Here is a 24,103-nt window from a genome sequence, read left to right as displayed (position 1 = left end):
AAATAGGAATATACAAAAGGAAAATCCGAGTCGGAACCCGGTTTTTTAAATATAAGGAAATGAAATGAGAATTGAGTTTGAAAACTCGAATTCTCAAAACAACGATTTGTCCAACACGAGCATTGGATTCAAAAGGAAGCTCAAGTCGGAACTTGAGACTTCAAAAATAAGAATATACAAAAAGGAAAATCCGAGTTGGAACCCGGTTTTCAAATATAAGAAATGAGTGAGAATTGAGTTTAAAAACTCGAATTCTCAACACAAAATTTGTCCAATACGAGCATTGGATTCAAGTCGGAACTTGAGACTTCAAAAATAAGTATATACAAAAAGGAAAAATCCGAGTCGGAACCCGGTTTTTAAGAAAAATAATGATAAAAAATGGAAAAACAAAATCCTAAGTCGGAACTCAGATGGGAAGGAAATGATTCTAACCCGGGAGTCGAAACTTGAAAGATTGACAAAAGCATGAATAGATTTTGATGATGAAGATGAGAGATTCATTCGAGATCCTTGACTCAAGGTGGCCTAAGGTCCGAATTTATTTATGATGGCTTCAGGATCTTCCCCTATCCTGAGGAATCATAGAACAAAATTTGAGGTGAATTGAAGAATTTATGGGAAATAATTCAGGTTTATTCCTTAACCTGAAAAAAAATAAAATTTATAAAGATGGAGAAGAATTTATTGAAAATTTATTTTTGAAAAGGAATTTTCACGGGTAGCAGCGATGCTCCCATGAGGGGTATCAGGATTATCCCTTATTCTGAATGGGAACACCTCGGACAACGAGGGTCAGGTTTTTCCCTTATCCTGCGGGGAAAAATAAAAGAATACCTCATGGAAAAGAGGCATCAGGTTTATCCCTTAACCTGAAGGGTTTTTTTTTAAAGATAAAGGAATAAAACTTAATAAAATTTGACAATTTGATAAAATTGACAATAAATTTGATAAAATTTGATTAGATAAAAATAAAAACTGAAATGAACGCAATTTAATAATGATAACCAAGTTATCAAAGAGTTGGTAAGATTTTTAGAAGAGGATTCGTCTGATCCTGCCTGCATTATGATGAAGGAAGATAAGTATAGATCAAAATAAAATGCCCCAGTATCAGGGAGAAGAATGTGAGAATTTAATGGAAGATTCTTGCTTTATTGAAAGACTTTTGAAGAGTACAAGAGGCCATGATGAACAATTCAAGCGTAAAATCTTTTCAAATGTAAAGCATTAATAGGATCTGGCAGCTCCACTCCATCTGCGTTGATCAAACGATAGGAATTGCGGGGCAGCGCTTCTTTAACCACATAAGGGCCTTCCCAATTGGGTGACCACTTGCCCTTCGGCCGATGCTTGAGATGAGCTGTTGATCTGAGCACAAGATCATTGACTCAGAATCTTCTCTCAATAACTGACTTGGCGTAGTGCCGAGCTATCCTCTGACGATAGGCCTGAGCGTGTTCCGCTTCCTTGAGCCTTTTCTTATCTAATAGATCCAGTTGTACCAACCTTTGCTGCTGATACTGATCGAGTGGGAGCTCGATGAGTGATGCAAACTTGAGTGCAGGCTTCTGAACGTGGAGAGGTAACACCACCTCGGTCTCGTAGACGAGCTCTGAAGGAGTAGCATTGGTTGGAGTCCGAATGGTGGTTCGGTATGCCCAAAGTGCATCGTGCATCTTTTCGTGCCAATCGCGGCCTGTTTCCACTGTTCTTTCCAGAATAGGGATCAAAATCTTGTTGGTGGCCTCAGCCTAGCCATTTCCTTGAGGATAGTAAGGAGCTGAGAAGTGATGATGAATCCTGAACTTCGAGCAGAAGGTTTTCATCTTCTCATTCTTAAAGTGGCTGCCATTGTCTGACACAATATCATGTGGGACGCCGAAGCGGCAAAGAAGATTCTTATGGATAAATGAAACCACGTGCCGGCCTTCTACTGTTCGTAGAGTTATGACTTCGACCCATTTAGTGAAGTATTCTGTGGCCGCGAGAAAATATCGGTGGCCAATAGAAGCTGACGGAGTGATCGGACCAACTATGTCGAAGGCCCACATTGAAAAGGGCCAAGGAGAGACCACGGATTGCAAGTATGCGGCTGGCGCATGAATGGAAGGTGCGTGCATTTGACACTTGACGCACTTCCTTATAAATTGATGGCAATCCTGCTGCATGGTTTTCCAATAATATCCTGCCCGAATAATCTGCTTGACGAGTGTTTGGTAGTCGACGTGACCACCACAAATTCCCTCGTGTGCTTCTCGGACAACTTCCACGGCTTCATCTTTATCTAAGCATCTGGCGTACTCAAAACTGAATCCACGACAATAAAGAGTATCGGCCAGGAGGAAATAACGGGCTGACATGCGCTGAACCGCGTGTTGCTCTTTTCTTGGCATTTCCGTTGGGAATTTACCAGTTTCGATGAAGTTTTTGATGTCTTGGTACCAAGGCTTCTCTTTCTGAGTGGCTTGGTTCACTTGTTCAGCTGGAATGTAGGCAGGTTGATCAAGTCTGCCTATTTCCAACGAACGACAAGATTCACTGTCTTTAAAAGACAGAACAGAGCCTAAACAGGCTAGGCCATCTGCTATGTGATTGTATTCTCTCTTGATATGGTGGAGCTGGAATTCTTCAAAGTGGCCTATGAGGGCTAAGGCAATCTTTTGATAAGGGATTAACTTTGAATCCTTGACTTGCCATTCAACATTAACTTGACTGACAACAAGTAATGAGTCGCCGAAGGCGTGTACTCTCTTGACACCAAAGTTTTGCAAAATCTTGAGGCCTTGTATTAGAGCTTCATACTCGGCCATATTATGAGTACATTGGAAGTCGAGTTTGAGGGAATAAGGGAGCATCTCCTTTTCAAGAGTGATTAGCATAATCCCAATTCCTATACCAGACATGTTTCGGGCTCCATCAAAGAATAGATTCCAAATTGGGGATTCCTGAACACTGTAAATGCGATCATCAGGGAAATCATCTTCCGCTTTGATCTCTTCTGTCAACGAGAAATCTGCCAACTGATCTGCGATGGAGTGACCCTTGACTGACTTCTGAGAAACATATTCCAAGTCGTACTGCATTAGTTGGACTTGCCATTTTGCAATCCGTCCAGTGAGGAAAGGTTGCTCAAGGATGTACTTGAGAGGGTTAAGTCTTGATAAAATTTTGATCTCTGAGGCCATCAGATAATGTCTCAGCTTCTGACATATCCATACTAAGGCTAGACATGTCTTCTCCATCTGAGAGTATCTTTTCTCATAATCGATGAAGGTCTTGCTGATGTAGTAGATGGCATGTTCTATCCGACTGCCTTCCTCGTACTGTGCAAGGAATCCGCCACAAGCATTATGGTTGACGGAGATATACAAGAGAAGCGGCTTTCCAAGTTCTGGTGGCTTCAGAACTGGTGGATTGAGAAGATACTGCTTGATGCGCTCAAATGAGAGCTGACATTCTGGTCCCCACTCAAACTTCACTTCTTTTCTCATCAAGTGATTGAAGGGCTCGCATCTCATGGCCAAATTTGAGATAAAACGTTGAATAGACTGTATGCGACCTTGAAGGCTTCGCAACTCTTTAAGATTGGTGGGAGGCGGCATATCAATGATCGCCTTCGCTTTGGCAGGATCTACCTCTATGCCTTTCTTGTTGATCATGTAGCCAAGCAGCTTGCCTGACTCCACTCCAAAGACACATTTCTGTGGATTGAGTCTCAGCTTGTAGAGAATAAGTCTTTCAAAGACTTGGCCGAGAGCATCAAGATGATCCTCTCCTTCTTTGGATTTGACCAAAATATCATCTACATAGGCGTCCATGTTCTTGTGCATCTAGTCATGAAAGATAACTGCCATTGCTCTCTGATAGGTTGCCCCAGCATTTTTGAGCCCAAACGGCATAACTGTGTAGCAAAACGTACCCCAAGGTGTGGTGAAAGAAGTTTTGGATTGGTCACGAGCGGCTAATTTGATCTGATTATAGCCTAAGTATCCATCCATAAAGGAGAACATGGCATGGCCTGCCATGCTATTGATCAAAAGATCGATGTTGGGGAGTGGATAATCATCCTTCGGGGTTGCTTTGTTCAAATCTCTGAAATCAATACAAATCCGGACTTTGCCATTCTTTTTAGGAACTGCCACGATATTCGCCAACCAGTCTGGATATTCAATGGTCCGAATGAATCCTGCTTTTAACAACTCTTCAAGTCCTTCTTTGACTTGCGGTGCCACTCGAGGATCCATTTTCCTCAGTTTCTGCTTGATTGGTTTACAATCTGGCTTTAACATAAGGCGATGTTCAACTAACTTGGAGTCTAAGCCTGGCATATCCTCATAGGTCCAAGCGAAGACTTCCTGATGCTACTTGAGGAAGTAGGCGAGCCTTTCCTTCTCATTTGCACTCAAGTTGGAACCAATCTTGAGAATTTTTGGATCATCTTTAGAGCCGATGTTGACATCCTCTGTCGGGTCTTGAACCAATGGTGATGGTTCGTCCTGCTTTTGAATACTGGTAAATTCTGGCAAATCTTGAATCGTTGAGTCAAATTCTGCCAACTCCTCGATCTGCTCTGTCACTTTGCTGACTTTTGCCCCTGCCTTTGCCTTGCAGATTCTGGCTGGTTTGGATTTATTTTGAAAAAGATTGGTATTGATGACGAGCTTCTTGAGCGATTTGGGAGCCATGATCCCGGCAATCCTGAAAGCGCAAAGAAGGTTTTTGAGGAAGGATAAAAGTTTTCGAAAGTAGCCTTTTGTACAAAAACAAAGAATGACCATTATGGAAAAGGGATATAAGCAAGAATTTGCATACACCAAGATGAGAAATAGGAATCAAAATTTCATTGATTTAAGTAACTTTGATTTTTACAGACGATAGAAGGAAAGAAAGAAAACTGGGGCGGATTTTTTGCCCTTTACAAGAAAGAAAAAGAAAGCAGAAAATACTGGCATTGTCTTCTTCACTGGGCTCCTTTGACGAAGGTGGTCTTCATGCCGGACGATTGACCCGTGAAACCTAAGCCTGCACCTTCAATATGCCAAGCGGGGACGATCGGTTCCAGAATGCCGTCCTCATTTCTGCCCAGGCCCCTGAAGGGCTGATAACCGTGCTTCATCAGAAGATCAAACCCTTTCTTAGCTTTCGAGAACTGAAGGAAAAGAGGGTGATCTTTGAGGGAAGTGCAATCAAGGCGCCTGCCCAACTTGAAGAAGCGAGGTCCCTGCCACTGGATTACTGCTGTCACATTTTCTGTCGGCTGGACTTCTTTCAGCTTCAACATGTCCAAGCTTTCACTTAAATCGATTTAATTGATTTCTCAGATGCTCGGGATGTCGGCAGTGAAAGTAGGATGGGAGATCATCGGCTGCGGCAGTCGCTCTTCCGGGTCCTCTCCTAGGACCGTAGTGATCATGCCTCCCTTCGACCACTTGATGCATTGGTGCAAGGTTGATAGAACAACATTGGCATTGTGAATCCAAGTGCGTCCAAGCAATAGGTTGTACGTAGGTGGCACATTCACTACGTGAAAAAGGACGGTATGCACCGAATAGTTGATGAAGATTTCAAGAAATATCTTCCCCTTGGCTGTCTGCCCGTGGTTGTCAAAACCATAGATCGTGATCGGATCCGGGGTATATTCTTCTTCTTTTAAACCCAATGCCTTAGCCGTCATCTCAGGACAGATATTGAGGTTGCTGCCTCCATCGACGAGCACGTGGGGGACTGTCATGCCCCTGGTTCGCACCACTATATAAAGTGTGTTGTGAAACGAATGAGGTTTTGGCAAATCCTCATCTGAGAATGTGATCGGTGCATTCGTCATGGCCTGATTGACGATTTGAGCCATATCTTGCGGCGTTGTGCTAGGCTTGACCTTGAGCCTTCTGAGCAAGTCTTCTAACACTTGCTGGTGCTCGGGCGAAGCGTGGGTCAGATCCATGATGGAAATGTTGGATAAAGTAGTGATTAGCTTCTGAACTGACCCTGAAGCCTCTTCTTTCTTCGAAGCTGCCTTGATAAAGCGCTTCGGGATCCTGGGAACTATTTTGGCAATGTCTGCCGCTGCTTTTTCTGGTTCCTTGGTTGTTTTCTTATTGCTGGAAAATGCAGTAATATCCACCCTCTTGGCGGAAGACAAGGATCTGATGTTGATCCTGAACGTCCTGGTTGGAACATGGTTGAATATTGCCCTGAAGAGCGAATGTTTGCTCTGTGATGACTGAAGCTGAGTGCTTGGGAAATGGCTTGGACAAAATTTTTGGTTGTTCTTCTTCATCCTCAATCAGCAAGTTCTTGTCAATACAGTCCTGGATGATGTTCTTAAGAATAAAGCAATGCACGGCATCATGTCCCACAGTTTGGTGAAACTTGTAGAATTTATCAGTCCATTTACCCATAGCGACCGGAGGATCTGCCACCTTGGGAAGTTTTATCATTCCTTTTGACATCATATATTCCAAGATGTCTTCACGGGACTGTTCCAGAGCTGTGAACTCTCGGTCATAACTCCAACCCTCGTGTTTTGGCTTTTCTGACTACTTTGCTTCTGGCTGAGGTGCTGACTGAACAGGCTGTGGCTTGACAAACTTCCCCTTTTGGGTGACAGAGTTTGTCCTTTCGGCCTTGGAATGCCCAGAGTTCTTGTTACGATTTTTCTTGCTCTTCTTGTTGTTGGAGTTGCCACTGCCTTGACCTGGGAATTCTGTAGCATAGGCGACATGCGCTTTTTTCTTCTAATCAGGATTCCCTCTGACAAAAGGGTATCCTTCGTACAGACCATTGTCTAGGCCAGTCTCGAGCCATTCAGCTCTCTCAATTAGCTTGATGAATGATTTGGCGGGCGACGTAGAAATGAGGTTCCTTAGAGGCTGGGCAAAATTATTCAGAACAATCTGTAGGGCGTGTTCCTCTGGGATGGGAACCTTCATTCTGTTACAGGTGCTTCTCCACCTGTGAATGAATTCGTTGGCTTTCTTATTCTCCATCTGTTTTAAATTGTACAGATGATTGAAGGTTGGTGAGGCTTCAACATTGAACATGAAGCGCTCAATGAACAAGTTGACAACTTTATCGAACTCTCGTAGTTCGATAGGATTAATGTGGTCTGCATACCACCTGGCCGCTACCCCCTCTAGGCTGCGAGGAAAGAAAATGAACAACGCCCGATTGTCTTTCCTGAAACGACCGCATTCAGCATAGAAAGTGGCCAAATGAGCCTTAGGGTTGCTCGTTCCGTCAAATTTAAGAAACTTGCGAGGTAGGTTTTCCAGATTGTCATCCCCGTCTAGGCCATGGTAAAAATCTTCACTAGAGTAGGTCTACTTGCCCTTGCTTTTGGCTTGGATATCCTTGATAGCCCGATTCATTTCTTTCATCTGTTCTTGCATTGGGTCATTAACTGGAATGGGCTTGTTTATTGATTCAGGCTCTGCAGCGACTTTTACGAACTGCGGTGGAGGATTTTGATGATAAACAAACTGTTCTTCCTCTTCTGATTCCTCTTCAACCGATTCTGTTTCTTAAGAGGCAGTGTCAGGCTGTGCTTTCTTTCTGACAATCTTGATTGGCCTTTTGTTATCATCGCAAAATTTTTAACTTTTTGCGAGTCAAACTGACCTTTGAAAAAGATTTTGAAAATAACTCGCCTCCATTTTTAAAATGCGGGAAAATTCTGTAGAATGGGACTCGCCTGTCGGTACGAGGTTCAACCGTTCCTGCCACCTTTAACAGGGGTAATCAAACCAAGGATCAATCTACTGCTCTGCTCTATTCAACTTGTCTAAATCATATTCTAATTTCTAAATGCACATAGAATCAGGCATGTGCTATGGATTTTCTGAAAATGCACCTTTGAAAACACGATGTTTGCTTTGAATAACTGAAACACTTAGAATAGATATCACATGAAAAATCATGAATTGGGATTTGAAATATACTTCTGAGAAAAGTAAAAATCGATTTCTGAAGAAATGTAAGGATTTTGTGAAAATCGATTTTGAGAAATATGAAATAACTTTGGAAAACTTGATTTCTTTGAATCAGAACTCTGAAATTGAAAATATAACTTAGAAAATCGAATTTGGAACTTGGGAAATACTTGAAATATCATTGGCAAATCCATATTTTGAGAAAATCGATTTTTGAATAAGACTTAGAGAATTTTGAGAAAATGAACTTCTTTGAATTGAGATTTGAATTGGAATTGGCAAATGCATGAAATGAATGAATATGGATTTGAGGAATTGAAAAATACTTTTTGTATTTTTGAGAAATGCAGTGCATTTTGAAGTTAGCCTAAGAGTGTAGGCTGAATGTGGCTAATGTGAAGATCATAAATCTGGGTATCATTCATATTCTGACTATGGCCATAAATATGAATTCCACCAAGTTTATAAACTTCATAAAAGCTAGTGTATGTGCCATTCGTGTAGACCATGGTGAATTTGAATATGCATGAATCATCATCCATCACACATTAACATTATTTAAAAAAATAAACTATATGCAATGCTGCCTAAGCTAAGCAGGAAATGTAAATTCTTATTCCAAAGTTTAATTTAGTTTACATCACTATTGAAATTTAAATACATGAAAAATAAAGTCTTCAATGTACCTGCAAAACTAGAAAACTTTGTTAGTGATGATATGTTGGCTTTTCTAGATTTATCCAGCAATATCTAGAAATTACTGGATTTTGCTAGATATAAGCCTTTTTGCCATGATTCCCTTAAATCAAATTGATAAAGTATGAAATAAAATTGAATAAAAAAAGAAGATAAGATATGAAATTTTGAAATTAGGGTCAAAATGACCAAAATACCCCTAATAACAAGACTATGACCTTGAAATTAAGGTTTTTAGAAAGATATTTTGTAAAATGCAAGTTTTGAAATTCAAATGAGAATAAATCAAACTAAATATGCTATGGTATGATTAAAAATATGAAAATTAGGGTTAGGGATTTCGAAATTTAGGTCAAATGACCAAATTGCCCCCGATAGCAAGACTATGGCCTTGAAATCAAGGTTTTTAGAAAATATTTTGGTAAAACTTAGGTTTTATGCACTAAATGAAATCAAATGAACATAAAATTTAACCTAAAGTATCCTAATAGGATTATGAATATGATTAAACCCTAAAAATATATGCTTATGCACGAAAATCCAAGAATATCACAAATTTTGTGATTTTTGCAGTGTTTTGGAATTCTTCGGGTGCCCTGTTTTGCAATTCAAGCCATTCAAGCATCAAACGGATTCTAAAAATCCTCAAAATTGGTACTTGCACTTGTGATAACCCTAATATAAAATTAGAATTATAAAAATATTTTTTTGGCATTAAATTAATCCAAAAATAGCATCAAACCCTAAAAATATGCTATTTTTGACCTAGTTCACCAACCAGTCTCAGTCAAAGACCCGAACCAGGGGTCAAACCTCCATGGAAATCTATGAAATTTTACAGAGAACAAATAGACAGGAAAACAGAACTTTTCTTATTTACATATCTGAAAAATCTATTAAATCTAGGGAGATCCCTATCCGACAATCCGGACTTGAATATATTGATTTTAACTTTGGTCTTAACTGATACTTTCAATTGAGAATTCCTGGATAAATAGCAGTACTCATTAAAAATATCTGATATTTTAGCAGTGCACAGTTGACAGAAAAATAATGATACTCACTTTTTACAGATCATGAATCGAATCTGTAGTTTGGGATTTATAAACAACACAAGTCTGATTAGGGTTTTGGTAAACCCTAACGAGTTTTAAATTGAAAAACAGAGTTTCTGACCGAATAAAAATACTAAACAGTGGTAAAAAATTTTGAAAATTTCACAGTAGATAGATCTAATCAACATGAATCCATAGCAATTTACAGATCTAAAATCGAATATAGGATGAGAAAAATATCATCACAGCAGTTACCCTCTTGATTTTAACAACGATTTAAAAGTTTTAAAAACCCGACTTGATGTCTGATTTTTCTGACAAAGTTCTCGAAGTCCAAAATCTCTGATTTTTTTACAGTAGTTCAATCACATATGCATGCATCACATATAAAAAAATCAGAAATAAACAACAAGGATTTAAATCCGAAATAACATTATCTTTACTGTTCTAAACCTAAAACACACAGAAATCTAAGAAACTATAAAAACTATGCATTAATTAATGTAAAACAATAAAATAAACCATAAAACAGTAAATAAAAATTATTTCTATGCTATAGAATGTAAAAAAAACATGAATAAACCATGAAAATAAAATAAAATCAGGGAATCAATGGCTGGAATTTGCTTTCACCTTTGAAATCATGGATTTAACCCATTTAACGGGTAAATCTCACATTTCGTCGGTTAAGAACATGAAAAACGTACCTCTCATCGATTCTAATGGATTAGAATCCTTGAAATCACCCTCAAATTGAGTTAGATCATCTTCTTGGGTTGATTTTGGGGTTCTTGGATGAAATCCATGGTTAAATCCATGAACACAAGAGTTTTCATGGTGAAATCTATTGAAAAATCATAAAAACTAATAAAAAAATAATAAAATAATATTAAATAAACTCACCTTGGGGCTCCAGCTGCAATGGAGGAAGGTGGAGGTCCTGGAGAGGAGAGAGAGGCCACGAAAATTTGAGAGAAAAAGAACCCCCCCTTTGACCCCCCTTAGGTCCCTTTTTATAGTTTTTCAAAAAGTCACTTAATTAGGGTTAATTAAGAGGTTTTTCATTTTTTCAGGACTCTTTCTAATAAATCCACTAAGGGAAACGATTTTTTGTGGTTTCCTAACCCTAAATGAACTCTAATTAAACTTTAATTAATACCTAATTAAACCCTAAAAAGTCCAAATGTGACACCACCTAGTATGGACCCACATTTGGTTTTTAAAACCTGAATTTAAAACCTTTAAAAACCAATGGTTTAAAAGTTAAGTAAAATGGATTTTTAAAATTGATTTTGACTCTTGACCTTTCTAATTAAGCCCCTAACTAACCTAAGACTACTAATTAGACCTCTAACTGACCTAAAAACCCCAAATGTGGCACCATTTGGGTTTTTCAAAAACCTGTTTTTTTTTTTAAAACTTTAAAATCAAAGTTAGAAACTAGAGTGAAGATAGGGGGTTTTAAAATTAAATTTTGACTCACCTAGACATCTAACCTAAGTAGGACCTAGTCTAACCCTAACTTTTACAAATGTGGCGCCACCTTGAGTGGGCCCCACTTGAATTTTCAAAAACAATTTTAAAGCTTGAAATTGAGAGAATTTTCAAAAGAGATTCAAAAGTAGTCTTGAAATTAAAAGTTTTGAAATAGCATAGAGTTCGAACTGGGTCAGAACTCCTCTGGATATGACGCCAACTGAGTGGACCCCACATCAGAGTTTTGAAAATTTGAAATAAATACTGAAAATGGCTTTGAAAAGGGGTTAAAATCAGTAGTTGAAATTCAAAGTTTTGAAAGTAGAGTTTCAAGCGAACTGGAACTCCGGGTTAGAGTCCTGGATTTTTAGGACTCTGTGATTTTGGTTTTTAAAATCCAAATGAAGAAGTTTTTGAAAATATTTCATCGAAAATGGTGAAATAAGTCAGAAAATACAGCCAGGGTTAGACTTTTAACTCAATCAGAACTCTGAAATAGAGTCCTGAATTAACTGGACTCTACAAAATGACCTAAATTTTGAAAACAAATGGAAATAAATGAAAATGGAATAAAAACAGACTTCAAACAGACTCTTGACTGGACTAGGACTCTGGGACAGAGTTCTGATCGGACTGAAACTCTAGCTTTTTTTTTGGTATTTTCTGAAAAACAGTTAAAAGAACTTGTTAAAATAGTGAAAACAATAACGAATATTGAAATAAGACAGAGTTCTAATCCAACTGAGACTCTGAGAACAGAGTCTTGATTGAACTAGGACTCTCAGATTTTTGGATTTTCTGAGAAAACAAATGAGAGAATTTTGGAAAATGGTTAAAAACAGGATGAAATTGAAGTTTTGGTTCAGAGTCCTGTTCTGATTAGGACTCTAAGAAAGAGTCCTGATTCGATCAGAACTCTAAAAGATTTGGTTTTCTGATGAGCAAATGATGAAACTTGGGCAAAGTTTTTGAAAACCAGTAAAAATGAAGCGAGAATATCAATTTTGGATAGAGTCCTACTTCGATCAGGACTCTGGAGTAGAGTCCTGATTTGATCAGGACTCGGAGATAAAACCTCAGAATTTTAAAATTCTTTGATAAAAGCGCAACAGTTTTGATAGATGAAAAAGATTTTTTTGAAAGATTCTTTCAAAATTTGAAATCAGGATCGGAGTCTTGATCCAACTAGGACTCTCTGAACAGAGTGTTGTTTTGACTAAAACTCTGAGTTTCTGACTCATTTTGAAAGATTTTGAAAGATTTGATTGAAAATGGTTGTGAAAGATTAGAGTTCTAATCCGATTAAAACTCTGAAGAAGAGTCCTTATCCGACTGGACTCTTGAAGAAGAGTCCTGATCCAACTAGGACTCTAAGATTTTGGCCAAAACAGAAGATTTTGAAAGGTTTTCTCCGAAAATAGGTAAAAAGGTAGTGAAAAGTAGAGTTTTGATCCGACTAAGACTCTGGAAAAAGAGTCCTGATCCAACTAGGACTCTAAGATTTTTGATAACTGAAGGAATCCAGAAGCGACACCACCTAAATGGGCCTCATCTGAGAATTAAAATCAATTGAAATTGAGTTTGAAATGAATCCATATCGTTTTCTAAGAAAGTATTTCAAAATATAAGGTCCCGGGGGTTGGAAAATGACAGAATGTTGAATAAAAACCCAGGTTTTAAAATTGTTTTTGAAAGAAAAGTTTTAAAAACCCGAATCTGGATTGAATATTTTAAAAACAGGAGTGCTGGATCTCGAAAATGAGATGGGATGACATGCAATGCTATGCGATGCAATGAAATGGTATGTTGAATGCATGCAATGATATGCAATGACACATGAAATGTATGTACTGGATGAGGGTAAAAATTTGGGGTGTTTACAGATGCCCCTCTTTGCTGCTAAGCCAGTTGAAAGCCGAGCTTAGTGGCAAAGAAAACATACCAAATTTGAACCATAAAAATGCCCCAGTTAGATAAATCTGACTGGGTATGAAAGAATTAATTCAAATGATGATGGAGAATTTTATTTCAAAAGAAGTGAGATTCAGGTTTTGCCCTTAACCTGGATGGGACGGGAAATACCTCGTGTGGAACGAAGCTTAGACTTAACCCTTAACCTGACCGGGTTGAAAATGAAATACCTCATCAAAGGAGGCTCAGGTTTGTACCCTTGTCCTGATTGGGTGGAAAATGGAATACCTCATCAAAGGAGGCCCAGGTTTATACCCTTAACCTGATTGGGCAAAAAAAATGAAATACCTCATCAAAGGAGGCTCAGGTTTATACCCTTAACCTGATTGGGTGGAAAATGGATGGAATCCTCGAAAGAAGAGACCGTGATGAAACCTTCAGATTTCCGCACAATGAATCCGATAGGGGTTTTGCAAAAGGAAGTAAATTGGGGTCCCTAAAGTTTGAAAAGGGATTGATTTTGTGCGCCTCATTGCTGAGACTAATTAACTTTTGAAATTGCCTTTTGCTGGAATTGGTGGCTTAACCTCAAGCCGAAATTGGACTGTCTATGGTGGGACAGTGGGGACACAGGGAAGTGTGCGAATCTGAGAGCCCGTGCGCTCAGATTATACCAAAGAAGGGAAGGAATCTTGAAAACTCCCGTAATCAAGTCCTAAAAGGGATAACAACTGATGTCAGGATGCGCCAAAGATGAACCTCAAGCTCTCGCCTCACGTCAGGATAGCTAGAAAATATTGTCAAAATGTTGAAAATTATTGTTGATTCAAAATAATTGAAAATGATGCACATTGTTTTGAAAGTATTCCCTCTTTTCTACCTGAAGTATTAACTCCGACTGAGCTTAACTCCGTAGAATCAAGATTCGAATTCAAATTGCTTGCGATTGACTTTCTTTCAAGGAAGCTATCAATTTCCTTGATATGGACGGAAAAGAAAGTATTCTTGATATTGCGAGAGCTATTGGTGAAAGAATATTGATAAAAGCATTTCACAAAATTATAGAAGATTCTTGATAGATTTGGAAGTCTGATATCCTGGGATTCTTTTCTCATGATGATCTTTCTGCACTCTCTTTTTAGCAGATTGGAGCTCTCTTGGATTTTTCGAGAATTACATCATCCTTCATTTTGGAGATGTCCTGACTTGTCTCTCTTTTCTTTTTTTTTTGGAAGGGTACATCACAAACTCCTTCATCTCAGAGATGTTCTGATCCTTCTTTTCTCTCAGGGGTTATCATGATGATTATTGGCTCTTTGGTAGGAAATATCTTGGTGATAGCTGGAATCAAATATCTTTTAGGGTTTGTCGGTAGGCTCATCACACTCGCCTTCATCTCGACGGTGATCTGAACTTTCCCTGGAAGGATCCGTCACAAACTCCGTCATCTTGGAGATGATCCAAATCTTCTTTGGCCCCGGGGGTCGACTCGCTTAATTCGCCTTCATCTTGACGACAATTGAGAGATCCCTTTTGTAGATATTTAATTGCAGCTTAGGTGATTGAGGAGATATGGAGATTGAGTGGATTTTTTTGTATCACCCAGGATATTTCGACTGCTTTATTTTTCAAGAAAGGTCTTTAAAAATGTGCCATTGACTGCGATCAATATCAATCACTTATGGCTTTGCAATATCATTGAGTTTTCTTTACTGGCCATATCGCGGATTTATTGTTCATCCTTTTGGTTGGCCAATAGAAAGATTTTGAACTTTGAATCCTTTTTCGCGAAAGCTTTGTCCTTTCGGAAGTAATACTGAGGGTATTCTGAGGTAATAATTTTGTGCAATAAAGATTTTTGAAATCAACAAATATTTAATGACAAATTGGCAAAACTTTCTTGAAATCCTTTTGTGAAAGCGAGCATTTGAAGCACAACGCAACACATCCATGACAAAAATTCTCTTCTCCTTTCCCCAAAGGAGAAGATTCAAAAATTAGAATTGGGAATTACTCCTCTCTTCCCTGAAGAGGAGGTGTTTGCAAAACGAACTTTCGAAGAGAAATTAAGCTTTCGTCAAAACTTCCTATCATTAGGCTTCTCTTATGGAAAGGGGGACGGAATTGGTGAGGTTGGTAAATTGGTCATGAAAGAACGAGTTCATCACACTCTCCCTGAAAAGAGGGTCCTTCATGATGAAATGGCCTAGTCTGAAATTATGGGGCCACAAGGAAAGCAAGTCTTCATCGAGTCTCTCTCTATAAAAAGGGTTCCTTGTGTGAAATTTGGAATTTTGTTTTGCAAACGGTTCACAAAGACACGAGTCCCTTCAAACTCTCCCTGAAAAGGGGCTAAGTGAACGAATTGGATAGCATGCGAAAAGAGCGAGCTCCCTCGAACTCTCCCTATAAAAAGGGTCCCTCGCAAGAGAAAATAATTGAAATTGGGTATTAGGTGACTCAAAAGGGTCAAATTTTGGAAATTGGAATTTTGAAATTTGATATTTGAAATTGGAAATTGGAAATTGGAAATTAGAAATTGGAAATTGGAAATTGGAAATTGGAAATTGATAATTGGAAATTGGAAATTTGAAATTTGGAAATTGATAATTGTTGATTGACCCGAAGGTCGAAATTGTGAATTGGTTTACTGAGAATGACATGGGTTCTATAGGGATTCAGCCTAAGAACGATATTGGTTCAATTGAGAATGGCATTGGTTCCGTAGGGGTTCGACCTACGAACTATCAATTCCATAGGAATTCAACCTAAGGATCATAGCCCAAGAAAGAATGATTCCAACTTGTGAGCTTTGAATGGACCAGGTGCTAAACTGTGTTTTTGAGGGAAGATTCGAATCGGAATTCAATTCTTCAAGGAAAACTAGATGAATTGGATTTTGAAAGACAATTCGAGTCGGAACTCGGATCTTCTAGACCAACTCGCAGGATAGTTTGAGTAGAAGTTCAAACTTGTAAAGGAAAGCTAAGCGAATTGGATTTGAAAGAAAATTCGAGTCGGAACTTGGATTTTCTAGACCAATTCTGAATTGGATTTGGAAGAAGATTCGAATCGAAACTCGACTCTTCTAGACCAATTTTAGAATCTAGAGGAAAGAAAATTATACGAATTGGATTTGTAAGAAAATTCAAGTCGGAACTTGGATTTTCTAGACCAATTCTGAATTGGATTTGGAAGAAGATTCGAATCGGAACTCGACTCTTCTAGACCAATTCTAGAATCTAGAGGAAAGAAAATTATATGAATTGGATTTGTAAGAAAATTCAAGTCGGAACTTGGATTTTCTAGACCAATTCTGAATTGGATTTGGAAGAAGGTTCGAATCGGAACTCGACTCTTCTAGACCAATTCTAGAATCTAGAGGAAAGAAAATTATACGAATTGGATTCGTAAGAAAATTCAAGTTGGAACTTGGATTTTCTAGACCAATTCTGAATTGGATTTGGAAGAAGATTCGAATCGGAACTCGACTCTTCTAGACCAATTCTAGAATCTAGAGGAAAGAAAATTATACGAATTGGATTTGTAAGAAAATTCAAGTCGGAACTTGGATTTTCTAGACCAATTCTGAATTGGATTTGGAAGAAGGTTTGAATCGGAACTCGACTCTTCTAGACCAATTCTAGAATCTAGAGGAAAGAAAATTATACGAATTGGATTTGTAAGAAAATTCAAGTTGGAACTTGGATTTTCTAGACCAATTCTTAATTGGATTTGGAAGAAGATTCGAATCGGAACTCGACTCTTCTAGACCAATTCTAGAATCTAGAGGAAAGAAAATTATACAAATTGGATTTGTAAGAAAATTCAAGTCGGAACTTGGATTTTCTAGACCAATTCTGAATTAGATTTGGAAGAAGATTCGAATCGGAACTCGACTCTTCTAGACCAATTCTAGAATCTAGAGGAAAGAAAATTATACGAATTGGATTTGTAAGAAAATTCAAGTCGGAACTTGGATTTTCTAGACCAATTCTGAATTGGATTTGGAAGAAGGTTCGAATCGGAACTCGACTCTTCTAGACCAATTCTAGAATCTAGAGGAAAGAAAATTATACGAATTGGATTTGTAAGAAAATTCAAGTTGGAACTTGGATTTTCTAGACCAATTCTGAATTGGATTTGGAAGAAGATTCGAATCGGAACTCGACTCTTCTAGACCAATTCTAGAATCTAGAGGAAAGAAAATTATACGAATTGGATTTGTAAGAAAATTCAAGTCGGAACTTGGATTTTCTAGACCAATTCTGAATTGGATTTGGAAGAAGGTTCGAATCGAAACTCGACTCTTCTAGACCAATTCTAGAATCTAGAGGAAAGAAAATTATACGAATTGGGTTTGTAAGAAAATTCAAGTCGGAACTTGGATTTTCTAGACCAATTCTGAATTGGATTTGGAAGAAGATTCGAATCGGAACTCGACTCTTCTAGACCAATTCAAGACATTTAAAGGAAAGAAAAGTTGATAAGTATAAAGATGACATTTGGGACTAGTTCAACTAGCACGAGCATCAGATTTTGGAAGAGTACCAGTACGAGCACTGGATTTTGAAAGATTACCAGTACGAGCACTGGATTTTAAATGGTTACCAGTATGAGCACTGAGTTTTAAATGATTACCAGTACGAGTACTGGGTTTTGAAAGTTTACCAGCACGAACATTGATATTTTGAAAAATTACCAGCGCGAACACTGGATTCTGAAGAATTACTAATTGATTTTGATGGAAAATTTTCAGTCTTCACCCTTACGACAACTTGGGCGACTGTCGGGGCCTCAGGATTTATCCCTTATCCTGAATGGGGAGTTCAATGCAAATTGATGTAGATGAATGTGAATGAATGCATGTAAATGCAAATGAATGTAGATGGGTGCACATGTGTGCAAAATGAGAGATTTGTTTGATCCTGCCTGCATACAGAAAGTTTTGAAGCCAATTTTCAAAATAATGCCCCAGTATAACTGGGGAGTGAGAGTTTGGATGAAAGGATAAGTAGTTGATATTTGATGAGAATTCTCTGAGGATAACGAAGTAAAAACTGACAATGAGCTTCTTGGTTGATCAGAGAGGCACTTTGAAAAAGGTTACCCCTTATAAGAAGACATTTAAACATTTGCAAATGAGGAATAGAAAAGATGACGCCAGGCCATAAGAAAGATTGACAAATTTATTAATGCATTGAAGAAGGAAATAACAAATTGATAGAAGAACTGGGACTACATTGTCCCTTCAAAATGACAAAATGATGAAAGTGACATAGTCTCAACATTGTCAATTTTTAGAAAACTTGCTCAAGATGGTCGACTGGTATTTTCCTCATCTTCAATAAGGATATTCTTGTCGATGCAATCTTGAATGATATTTTTCAGGATGAAACAATTCTCAGTGTCATGCCCTACTGTCCGATGAAATTTGCAAAATCTTTCTTTGAATCTGCCCATGATTGTTGCGGGATCAGCTGCTTTAGGTAAACGGATCATATCTTTCGCGAGCATGTATTCCAAAACACTCTCTAGTGTCTGGTCCAAAGGGGTGAACTTTCGATCCGTACTCCAATCCTTGCACTTTGGCTTTTCTTGATCTTTCTCTTTATGCTGAGGACTAGATTGAAGAGGCCAATCATTGTTGGAGAACTTTCCTTTTTGGCCCTTGGATTCCTCTGAATAGTGATCATGATTCTTCTTATTGCTTTTGCTATCATTGGCAGAAAGAGTGAAGTGAGCCTTCAGAGATCTTACTGTATCTTTCGCGAGCATGTATTCCAAAAAACTTTCAAATATTTGATCCAAAGGGGCCATCTTGTGGTCCTGATTTCGATCATCATGTTGTACCTCTTGCCGAGTGCTTGATTTCTGCTGAGACTTGGCAAAGACAGTCGACTGGTATTCTTTCTCACCCTTAACAAAGAAATTCTTGTCGATATAATCTTGGATGATATTCTTAAAGACGAAACAATGTTCAATATCGTGCCCCGTTGTTTGGTTGAATTTGCAGAAGCGGTCTTTTCATTTCCCTAGGGCGACCAGAGGATTAGCAATTCTTGGAAGCTTAACCATTCCTTGGCTCAGCATGTATTCAAGGACCTCTTCGAGGGGCTGATCTAGAGGAGTGAATTCGTGATCGTAACCCCAACCGTCATGCTTTTTCTTCTCTTTCTGTTGACTCAATTTTTCACTCTGCTTTAAAGATTTCGCTTTCTGACTTGTATGATTGCCTTTGTTATCCTTGCACCCCTCGCGGTGGGCCTTGACAGAATTTGTCTTTTTTTGAATCTTGATCATTCCTGACGGGAGTGATGCTCTTGTAGAAATCTTTGCTCGTGAAGACCTTCTTGCCCTTGTCGCGGGCCTGCAAATCTTTAATCCTTTTTGTCATTTCCTACAGCTGTGTTTGGACCGAATCATCCATTGCTTGATTTTTCAATTTATAGATTGTCCCTTGCCTATGAATAGATCTTTGAAGTGCTTGCCAGACTTCATACTCTTCATCAGTGCCACCTACCGATTCTGATTCATCAGATGCATCCTCGTGTTGGATATATTTCTTGGATAGTTTTAAAACTTTCTTGGCTGACCGGCCTTTTGCCCTCTGCTTGACCTGGATCTTTTCTGTACTAGCTTCAGCTTGTTCTGTCAACATTTTGGTCATCATCTCTTTGAACATAGCATATATCTGAGGATCAACATCATCCTCTGCTTGCTGACCTTGACTTCTGACTGATCGGGGTGAGTCCATTTCCTCTTCTGAAGTGACTAAGTATGCAACGCCTTCAACTGATGAGGTTTTCTTTTCGGACCTTGTCTGACCCATCGAGTATCACAAATGCTCTCCTGAATGTTACTGATGCTCTCTGCAAGGTAGGACTGATGATTAGGCTTTTGAAGGAAATTTGGTTGAAGGAAAATATTTGTTGAGAATTTTGGTAGACAATTGAAATAATATCCCATTACTAGGGATTGAGTCATCGCTGGAATTACGACAATTGCGCTGTTATTCTTTGCAAAATAAACAACTGGAAATATGCCTTGTTACCTAGGCGAGGTCGTCAAACCAAGATGAAATGAAGATTAAAGGAATATGATTTTAATAATACACTTGACAAAAGGGAGGGGGACAGACAGTTTTCCACCACTCCGGATAATCAGAAGACACTCGAGGACCAGGAAAAATAGTGAGAGTGACAAAAGAATCCCAGCCATGTCTGGCAGAATGGTATGCTCCGGACCACTGATCTGATGCGAGGTCGAATTTTGGCAGAACCCCTGCTAGTGGACGAATCTCTATGCGCTTCTGCCTCTGAGAGAACTGCCTGACGCACCGCTCTGGATGATAGTATGCGCAGAAGAACGGGCCAAGTAGCCTGAACCGCTTTCCATAAGCGTAGGTATATCTCGGAGGCGCTTCCTGACGATCAAAGTAATCCCATACGACTTCTTCCTCCTGAAGGTTGTCGATCAAGAACCGGTATTGCGCAACTGGCAAAAGCTTTTTTCCATTGTATCTGAATGAACTGGCTCGGATTGGCACATGCCGGAGGAACCAAGACTGCAAGGCATAGGTGCACCCTTCGACTAGGATCGACTCTCTGAGTGTGAAATGGGTCAACCCTCGGTATAGAAATGCGAGTGCGGGCATGGCTATGGAGAGGTGGCTGGTCTGTCGACTTCCCCATCTCCTTAGAAGCTGAACTATTCTGATATCTATATAATTCCGCCCATCAGGAAAGAAGGCTAATCCCACCATGCACAGAACCATCGCGTGTTGGATTCTCTCTCGAGCTGTCCTGGACAATGAGCTGACCTCTGCAAATGTTCCATACTGTTTGTAGATTTCGTGCAGGTCCACATATTCATTTCCATCTTCTTCAATCAAAGGCCAAGACTTGCATCCCTTCATGCGAGCTAAGGCATCTTTAGGGTCCAGACCCTTGACATTAATCAAAAACTGTTTCTCCAATGGATCTCCAGGCTGACCGGCTGGCTCGGGCAATCCCATGATTTCTGAAAATTCATCCATCAGTATTGTCATCTCGCCCCACGGGAACCAGAAGGTAGAAGTGCTCGGATTCCACCGTTCTGCTAGTGCATGGATCAAGTTGCCGTTGACTGTCTGCTTTCCCACTGCGGACGCCAGTTCTAACCCACAATCGTCCAAGTGGTCCGGAAACATACGAGAGAAATTCTTGAACCATAAATAGTACCACCGGGGAAAGAAGGATCCGGTGCTGAGGACTCGATGCTCGGGAAGACTTTGTCGCACCTCGTAGGAGATGTGACCCTCAGGGAAGACTGAATCAAGCTGACTGGATGCCATTAGACTGGAAAACATGGAAAATTGGAATAAGACTTGGGAAAATACAGGAAATTTGAGGAAAATGCAGGCAGGATAAAAATAAAGTAGGAAATTCGAGATCCAGAAGACAGGAAAGATGGGAAATCACCTGGAGTTTTGAAGAAAATTAAGGGAAATTTGGAAAATCGTCCAGGGTTTGATGAAATATGAAGAAATAAATGGAAAATGAAGTATTTAGAAAATCGTCCAAGGTTTAAAACATGGACAGTACATGGACATAGATTGGGGAATTTTGAGAAAATCGTCCAGTATTTTAGAAAATTGGGAAAATATGGAAAATAAAAAGGAAATAACACATTCAATCACATTCTGCATAAACAAGTATGCACATACAGCATTCCCTAAAAGCTGACTCTAGATGCACAAATTTTGAAATAGCTGTAGGACCTTACCTTAATCCTAACTCTAAGGTTCAGATCAACTGTATCCAATCCAGTTATGCCTATATACTCAAGCCAAGGCTCAATGTACGTGGCATAAAATCAATTTCTCCGGTTCTAGGTTCAAGTTTTCCAACATCCTTGAGCACCTGCCGATATACGTTGGACTATGGCCCTTGGTACGTGGCAGGGGGGTTTTCACCCAAATAGGTGGCCCAGTTGTGAGGCTCTGTCCCGAACTATGGTTCTGGAAGAGAGCCCAGCAACGTGAAGGCCAAGACAATATAGGTAGGGTGATTTTTGAAAAACATGAGCACATGCAACCAAACAGAAGGCTCTAAGTCCTAAAGAGATAGAATTTTGAAATATTTGAAGAAGCAAACATTGTTTTCATACAATTTCTAAATTGAGGAGTGTTGTATTAGACCTAAGTCTATGTGAGCATGAATAATTCTCCTCAATATGGTCCTATCAAACCATACCTAGTCTATATGCATTTCATGTCAGCTGGGTTCAAGTCTAGGCTCCTAGGTTCACATGATAGCATAAATTAAAAGCTGACATTCCATGGAAATCAATTTTGACAATTTGAACTAAGTAGAGCATTAGATTGATCAGGCAAAGACAGGTCCCATCACGGTCGCCAAACCTGTTATCATCGCAAAATTTTTAACTTTTTGCGAGTCAAACTGACCTTTGAAAAAGATTTTGAAAATAACTCACCTCCGTTTTTAAAATGCGAGAAAATTCCGTAGAATGGGACTCGCCTGTCGGTACGAGGTTCAATCGTTCCTGCCACCTTTAACAGGGGTAATCAAACCAAGGATCAATCTACTGCTCTGCTCTATTCAACTTGTCTAAATCATATTCTAATTTCTAAATGCACATAGAATCAGGCATGTGCTATGGATTTTCTGAAAATGCACCTTTGAAAACACGATGTTTGCTTTGAATAACTGAAACACTTAGAATAGATATCACATGAAAAATCATGAATTGGGATTTGAAATGTACTTTTGAGAAAAGTAAAAATCGATTTCTGAAGAAATGTAAGGATTTTGTGAAAATCGATTTTGAGAAATATGAAATAACTTTGGAAAACTTGATTTCTTTGAATCAGAACTCTGAAATTGAAAATATAACTTAGAAAATCGAATTTGGAACTTGGGAAATACTTGAAATATCATTGGCAAATCCATATTTTGAGAAAATCGATTTTTGAATAAGACTTAGAGAATTTTGAGAAAATGAACTTCTTTGAATTGAGATTTGAATTGGAATTGGCAAATGCATGAAATGAATGAATATGGATTTGATGAATTGAGAAATACTTTTTGTATTTTTGAGAAATGCAGTGCATTTTGAAGTTAGCCTAAGAGTGTAGGCTGAATGTGGCTAATGTGAAGATCATAAATCTGGGTATCATTCATATTCTGACTATGGCCATAAATATGAATTCCACCAAGTTTATAAACTTCATAAAAGCTAGTGTATGTGCCATTCGTGTAGACCATGGTGAATTTGAATATGCATGAATCATCATCCATCACACATTAACATTATTTAAAAAAATAAACTATATGCAATGTTGCCTAAGCTAAGCAGGAAATGTAAATTCTTATTCCATAGTTTAATTTAGTTTACATCACTATTGAAATTTAAATACATGAAAAATAAAGTCTTCAATGTACCTGCAAAACTAGAAAACTTCGTTAGTGATGATATGTTGGCTTTTCTAGATTTATCCAGCAATATCTAGAAATTACTGGATTTTGCTAGATATAAGCCTTTTTGCCATGATTCCCTTAAATCAAAATGATAAAGTATGAAATAAAATTGAATAAATAAAGAAGATAAGATATGAAATTTCAAAATTGGGGTCAAAATGACCAAAATACCCCTAATAACAAGACTATGGCCTTGAAATTAGGGTTTTTAGAAAGATATTTTGTAAAATGCAAGTTTTGAAATTCAAATGAGAATAAATCAAACTAAATATGCTATGATATGATTAAAAATATGAAAATTAGGGTTAGGGATTTCGAAATTTAGGTCAAATGACCAAATTGCCCCCGATAGCAAGACTATGGCCTTGAAATCAAGGTTTTTAGAAAATATTTTGGTAAAACTTAGGTTTTATGCACTAAATGAAATCAAATGAACATAAAATTTAACCTAAAGTATCCTAATAGGATTATGAATATGATTAAACCCTAAAAATATATGCTTATGCACGAAAATCCAAGAATATCACAAATTTTGTGATTTTTGCAGTGTTTT

The sequence above is a fragment of the Nuphar pumila genome, chromosome 13 (genome assembly GCF_984573655.1).
Source record: "Nuphar pumila chromosome 13, dmNupPumi1.hap1.1, whole genome shotgun sequence".
NCBI classification, from domain to species: domain Eukaryota; kingdom Viridiplantae; phylum Streptophyta; class Magnoliopsida; order Nymphaeales; family Nymphaeaceae; genus Nuphar; species Nuphar pumila.
Note: the sequence above shows the minus strand (reverse complement) of the source record.